The following is a 7259-nucleotide window of genomic DNA, read 5'->3' on the forward strand; positions in this document are numbered from 1 at the left end:
CTATCACATTGGTAACCACCTATGCTAAGTCACTTAGTCGTGTCTGATGCTTTGTGACCCTGTGCACAGTAGCCCACCAGGCTCCTCTGTCCATGAGATTCTCCAGGCAAGAATACTGGAGTGGGTTGCATTTGTTAACAGCTTATACTCCAATACAAAATAAAAAGTTTTTTTTTAAGCTGTACATGTTTACTGTACACAATTTGATAAATTTGGATAAAGTATGTACCTGTGAAACCATCAGCTAATCAATGCCATAAAACATATCTATCATACCACCTCCAAAAGTTTCCTCTCACCCTTGTGTGTGTATGTGTGTGTGTGTGTGTGTGTGTTAAGAACACTTCATTCTAGGTTCTTTTCACACATGTCATGTCATGTACTTCTTACAACACCCCCATGAAGGAAAGATTAGTCTATTTTGTGGATGAAGAAATGGGCTCAGAGAAGTTTTGCAACTTCCCCAAGATCGTACCATTAATAAACAGTGAGTCTGTGATTAAAACCCAGGCCCATGTGACTCCAAGGTCACCCCTGGCTGGCCTTGGCTACACAGGAACCTGACTGCGTGTTCCTAGGAATCGCAGGTTATATGTGCAGTCTGCTAGCACAGGTCCATCTGGGCAAAATCTTGCCTTGTTCCTTTTTTATAGTGTCTCTCTCTAGAGTTTCTGACTGCCTGATTGTTCAGTAGATTTAGATTTTTCTGATATTTCTAAGGCTGTGGCAGAATTATATTGTCAAAGAGCAATATTTTTCAATCAAATAATTTTTTAAAATTTATTTATTTTTTAATTGAAGGGTAATTGCTTTACAGAATTTTGTTGTTTTCTGTCAAATCTCAACATGAGTCAGCCATAGGTAAACATATATCCCTTCCCTTTTGAACCTCCCTCCCATCTGCCTCCCCATCCCACCCCTCTAGGTTGAATTTTTATTGTCATGTTTTAGGCTACATTACTTTCTTAAATGTTTGTAAGTTTTGTTTTGTTGATAGGAATGGTGATAATGCAACATGCTAAATTTGAGGTCCCTGTTTTAAGAAAGGAAGAACGGATAAAGTGGCAAATTTACCTAGGACTCTGAAGCCTTAAAATATATTTTATTTGCCTTTTTTCTAATTCTGGAGGCATTTCTTTGTGGTTTTCAGTTCTGAAATTGCATTTCAATTTAATGAAATTTCTGATAAATAAAGGACAGTAAGAGTAAGCTCAATTTCTAAAAAGAGAATGTTGCTTATCTCTCAAAGCTATGGTATTATCCATAACACAGTGTAAGGCTGTGTTAGAGGAGTACTGTGAGCTATAAGCAACATCATATGTAGAACCAGGCAGTAATTTTTATGATATCTTATATTGGAAGAACTTTTCATGCCAACAGCACACATATGAATTATTTTTTCTTTCAACATAAAGATACTGTTGGAGTTTTTCATTTGGATATCCTCTGACATTCATACCAAACAAAATCAAAATCATCTTGCCCTCTAACAATCCCTCTAGCCTTATACAACCAGTTCTCCTTCTGTGCTTTCCCTGTATGTGGTAGCACCAATCTCCCGGCCAAAATATCAGAGAATCTCCAGATTGAAAAAGACTTGAGAGGTGATCTACTTCAAAGTCCTGTCTCATCTAGAAACACTTGAACAACATGACTAAGATTCAGATCTCTAACTCAGTCTTCCAGGATTTCAAACCCTGGCCACACAACTTGCAATGGATTCTTGAGCAAGTCATTTCATCATACTATGCCTTCGTTTCAATGAGGATAATAATAGAAACTGTTTCAGGGGAATGGAGTGAGGAATACATGCAATAACACATGTAGAACACTTAACCCAGTGCCCAGCACATAGTAAATGCTCAATAAATGTTAGCCTTTAAAATTAGCTAACAGACCACTATGGAGCACACTATAGAAGTTCCTTAGAAAACTAAAAATAGAGCCACTGTGTGACCCAGCAATCCCACTCCAGGACATAAATCTGGAGAAAAACATGATCCAAAAAGATACATGCACCCCAGTATTCATTGCAGCACTGTTTACAACAGCCAAGACATGGAAGCAATCTAAATATCTACTGACAGAGAATGGATGAAGATGTGGTACATTTATACAATGGAATATTGCTTAGACATTAAAAAGAATGAATTAATGACATTTGTAGCAAGATGAATGGACCTAGTAATTTTCATACTGAGTGAAGTAAGTCACACAGAGAAAGAGAAATACTGTAGGAATCTAATTAGAAATGATACAAATGAACTTATTTGCAAAAGAGACACAGACTCACAGACTTAGAAAACGAACTTATGGTTGCCAGGAGGAAGGACACGGGAAGGAATAATTAGGGAGTTTGGGATGAACATGTACACAATGATATTTAAAGTGGATAACCAACAGGGACCCACTGGATAGCACATGGAACTCTGCTCAATGTTTTGTGGCAGCATGAGTGGGAGGTGCCTTTGGGGGAGAATGGATACATGGATATGTATGGCGGAGCCCCTGCTGTTCACCTTAAACTATCATAATATTGTTAATCAGCTATACCCCAACACAAAATAAAAAGTTTTTAAAAATTAGCAAGCAGATATTTATCCATCTTAAACTCTGCCAGTGCTAGGATCACCGAACTTTTCAAGGCAGTTCATTCAAATATTGAATAGTTATCATTTTTAGGAAAGTCTCATATTCCTTCAACAAACATTCATCAAGAGTCTGCTATGTACCAAATACTGTGCTAGAACCTGAGAACGAAGAGGTGAGAACAAAGTATCTGGCCTCACAAAGTCCCCAGTCTAGCAAGAGAGCTCAGCACCAGGTGACCTGTGGCTATCCTGCCCTCTCTGCCCACTTGGGTCCCCCAGGGACATGACCAAGGAGCTCCGTCTTCTCCTAAGCAACTAGTCCAGCTCCCCAGGGAATTCAGTCTTTCTACTACTTGCCTCTGTGAGCCTCCATTTCTTTATCTGTAAATGGGAGTAAGTAATTCCAGAATACTACATCACTGGACTGTTGTAAAATAAAAGGAGATTTTTATGTGGTCTTTGGAATCTGTCAGCTACTCTATAATGATGAGATACTCTTTTGTGTTAAGTCAAAGAAAGAAATGACTCCTCTAATGATGGGAAGGGAAGCTCTTTTGGCTGGGAGCTGACAGAGGCAGTGAGAAGAGGAACTATACCAAGCCCCCAAATCAGGTTCATCTCTAAACACAAATGGACTGAGTCAACAAGCTATGAAGCATTGTTTCCCCAAATCTCACTAGTGCTTGCATATTTTGTTGGAAGGTCACCAAGTTTTAGATCCAAACAGACCTAAAGTCAAAATGCTTTTTTCTACTGCTTCGTAGTTGGGTGACCTTGAACGAGATGCTTCATCTAAGCCACAGCTGAATCATAACTGAGAGACACTGAAAGTCTGAACTAGTCTTTTAAGCAGAGGTGAAGTCATATCAAGCAGTAAAAAGTGACTCTCATCTGCCCACTACAGACATGAAAAAACATTAAAGCATGTGCAGAAAGAAAAGAATGAAATAGGATTATAACAAGAAGTAGAGACAAGAGATGGAACAGCCCAGCTCCCAGTGGTCTTCCACTTCTAGACAGCAGAACTTCCAAAGACTCGACTGAATTCCTGCTCTGGGTTCCAAGATACAACCCTGAACTGTTAAAATATAAACTCTTTCTTTTTGCTTAGGTTAAGTCTAGTCAGTTACAAGCCAGAGTAACTGATAATTCTTCTTGGCACTCCTCCTGTTTTCTTGAGCCTAGTGTCTCTGGGAAATCCAGGAAACTGTCCAGGTAGCGGCAAGTGGAACTTGCAAAGCCTATCTTTTAGTCCCAGATGAAAGGCAGTAGGAAGTAGGAACAGATTCTCCAACACTTTGGAGGCATGTTAGCATTTTTCTAAATTATGGAGAATGAGTGAACTGCCAAATTTCATTCATCATCAGTGATATTTACTGTGAACCAATCCAGCCAAAAGAATTCTGAAAAGCTATTTTAAAAAACTTAAGCCAAACTAAACTGACCATACTAGGTTTATCACACTGAAATAATCATATTAAATAGTTCTAAAATTATCACTTTAATTATTTTACCAAAAATAAGAGAAAACTGGCTCCTGAACACAAACTAAAAGACAAAATTTTATTAATAAGAAACATTTAATATTTTTTCATTCCACTCAAGAAAGGCTTTTGCAATTACTTTGTACGAGACATCATTGATTGCCTACCCCAAAACTAGGCGACCCTCCTGCATTCACAAAAGTCCAGTTTTGTCCAGACTGGCAACTGCTGTGAGTGGCCAGGTGCTTCAGGGAAGGCTGAACCCAGCCTCAGCTCCAGGAGTTGGGTCATCATGGATCCCATGATCGATTCCTCTTACAAATGGTTGGTTTAGTCTTAGACACTTAGACGTAATTCTAGTCAATGAAGTCTAAGTGGTGAAGGGTTTTACAGAAGGATTTTCCAAGAGAAATACAAATGAAAAGATGGTTTTCTCTTTCTTTGAATGTTGTCATTTGTGACCATGAGGGCATAGAAAGTTAACATTCCAGGAATGGCCAAAGTGAAAGTGAAAGTCGCTCAGTTGTCTCCGACTGTTTGTGACTGTATAGTCCATGGAATTCTCCAGGCCACAATACTGGAGTGGGTAGCCTTTCCCTTCTCCAGGGGATCTTCCCAACCCAGGGATCAAACCCAGGTCTCCTGCATTGCAGGCAGATTCTTTACCAGCTGAGCCACAAGGGAAGCCCCAAAATACTGGAGTGGGGTAGCCTATCCCCTCTCCAGAGGATCCTCCCGACCCAGGAATCAAACTGGGGTCTTCTGCATTGCAGGCAGATTCTTTACCAACTGAGCTACCAGGGAAGCCCCAACAAATGGCCAAAGGAAAGGATTAAAGAACCTGTATAAGACTTTTAAAAAATTAGTTTATTTATTTTTAACTGAAGGATGACTGCTTCGCAGTATTGTGTTGGTTTCTGCCAAACACCAACATGAATCAGCCATAGGGATACCTGTGTCCCTCCCCTTCCTCTTAAACTTCCCTCCTGGCTCTATCACTATCCCACCACTCTAAGTTGTTACAAAGCCCCAGTCCAGATTCCCTGAGAGAACCTGTGTGAGATTTTTGAATCACTGAATCACTCAACAACTGGCACCACCTACCACCCCTAGACCACCCATTATGTGAGATAATAAAGTCTCTCAATATTTCAGTCAATTTTAACCGGAGATTTCTGTGACTTGGGGCTGAAAGTATCCCAATTGATATGTTATATCTAATGATCCCCTTAAAAAGATGGTAGCATTTGGCAATTTCTAACATTCTTATATGTGTTTAAGAGTGAGTTGAATAGAAATAATCCCCAACTCTTCCCCTACAACCCTTAAAATTCCCATATGGTTTCAGAGAGAAAATGTCTTTGGAATCCTCACTCCTGTCATCTGCTGTTTTGTACAGAGAATGTGCCAACACAGTACCACTGCCCACTTCATGCCGCCTCCACAGGATTCTGTCCGAGAACACCCTGTTAAAAACTCTTTCTTTGGAGAGCTTCCTTTCCTCCACTCCTGCCATTAGCATGTACAAGTGTTTTATGGGCTTTTCCCCTCAGTGTCCTTTTCTTTCTCCATCTTTGGCATTCCTCATTAAGAGTCTGTATTTCCCTTAATGTTCTTAATAGAGTCATTTGTTGTTATTGTTAATTGGCATCAGAATTTTTGTAACTGAAATATCTTTCAACCAGAGGAATCAATTTTTCTGTCACTGGTATCCCAGGTAGCTAACTTTCATTATGCTTAGGTTGATGATTCATGAATGGTAGTCTTCCTTCTAAACAAGGACTGCCATGATGAGTGGGCAATGGTGCCCTCTCTAAAGACCAAAGGACTAAAATGTATTCTACCCACATGGTAATAGGGTTAATTTGATTCTAAACATATAGGTTATAACTGTAATTTCTTTCAAGATTATTTTTTTTGTTGGCCTGATTTCAATAGCCCAGACTTTTTATATAGGAGGTATCTTCTAGTCTCAAATTATTTCCATTCATGCATCCATGCAAATTTGCCTTTTGTCTCCTAGTTCTGGTTTTCAGCATGCATTTTAAGAAGCCTCAGGCTGATCAATGAACTCTCAAAATAGGAAGCAAACCAACAAGTTTTATACTTTTGTGCTCTCCATATGCTTAAGGCAAAATTCAGCAATGTTCTTTCCCTACTCTTGTTCTCTGAAGTTCTACCTCTTATATCTTAAACCACCTTCTCCCCATCCCTGGTGTTCCTCACCAAAGGTATGCACAGTGCTACAATACCATTTTTTCACAACCTCAGAAGCTAGAAGACCTGCCTACATGTTTTCTTTAAAGTGGAGTGGCACATTTTGCCAGCTCTACTGTTTACTTTTTATTAATATTATCCATTTGTTATATTTCCCCCAATTTTTTAGATAGAATCAATAGCTCTGATTTAACACTTAGATACCTTCAATTAACTAATATGTTAGTTTTTAAATTTTCAAAGATGACACCCAATGTAATATCTAGCTTTTGATATTTCTTCTAAATTCTAATACTGTGCATCCAGTCACTGAATTTTACTGACATTTACTGCCCCCACAAACTCCACATATTCAACAAATTAAAAATGTACACACCTACTCTGCCCCTATCTGACACCTGTTTCTCCTTTGGCATTATGAATCATGGTTAAGGGCTCCACTATCCACCTTGATATCCAAGTGAGAAGCCTACCCTCATTCTCACTGATAACTGCCAACTGTTACCCAGTCGCCTAAATCACCTTCTTGCTTCTGGTCTTGCTCAGCTCCAAGTGGACAGAGTGATCTTCCATAAGACAAACCCCATCACTATCTTCATGAAGATTTTCCAGATCCTACTTCTGTTTCTGCAGAATGGCTCATGCGGCCCCTAGTACTTGGAATTCAGAGAGGTTTCTGTCATGGGGAGGCAGTGTAGCCCTTAGTGGTAAAAAGTGCATTTTCTGGAGTCAGACCATTAGGATTTGAACCCTGGCTCCACCACTTACCTGAGACAAGTTACCAAATTTCTGTGCTTCAGTTTCTACAAAATAGCACCAAGCCTTAGTGTTTTGGGGCTTACTGGGAAAATTAAATCAGACAATACATTTTAGCACTCAGTACAAGCCTGGAACATAGTAAGTGAAAGTGAAAGTCACTCAGTCATGTGTGACTCTTTGTGAGCCCATGGACTATACAGTCCATGGA

This window comes from Cervus canadensis, chromosome 3 (genome assembly GCF_019320065.1).
Source record: "Cervus canadensis isolate Bull #8, Minnesota chromosome 3, ASM1932006v1, whole genome shotgun sequence".
NCBI classification, from domain to species: Eukaryota; Metazoa; Chordata; class Mammalia; order Artiodactyla; family Cervidae; genus Cervus; species Cervus canadensis.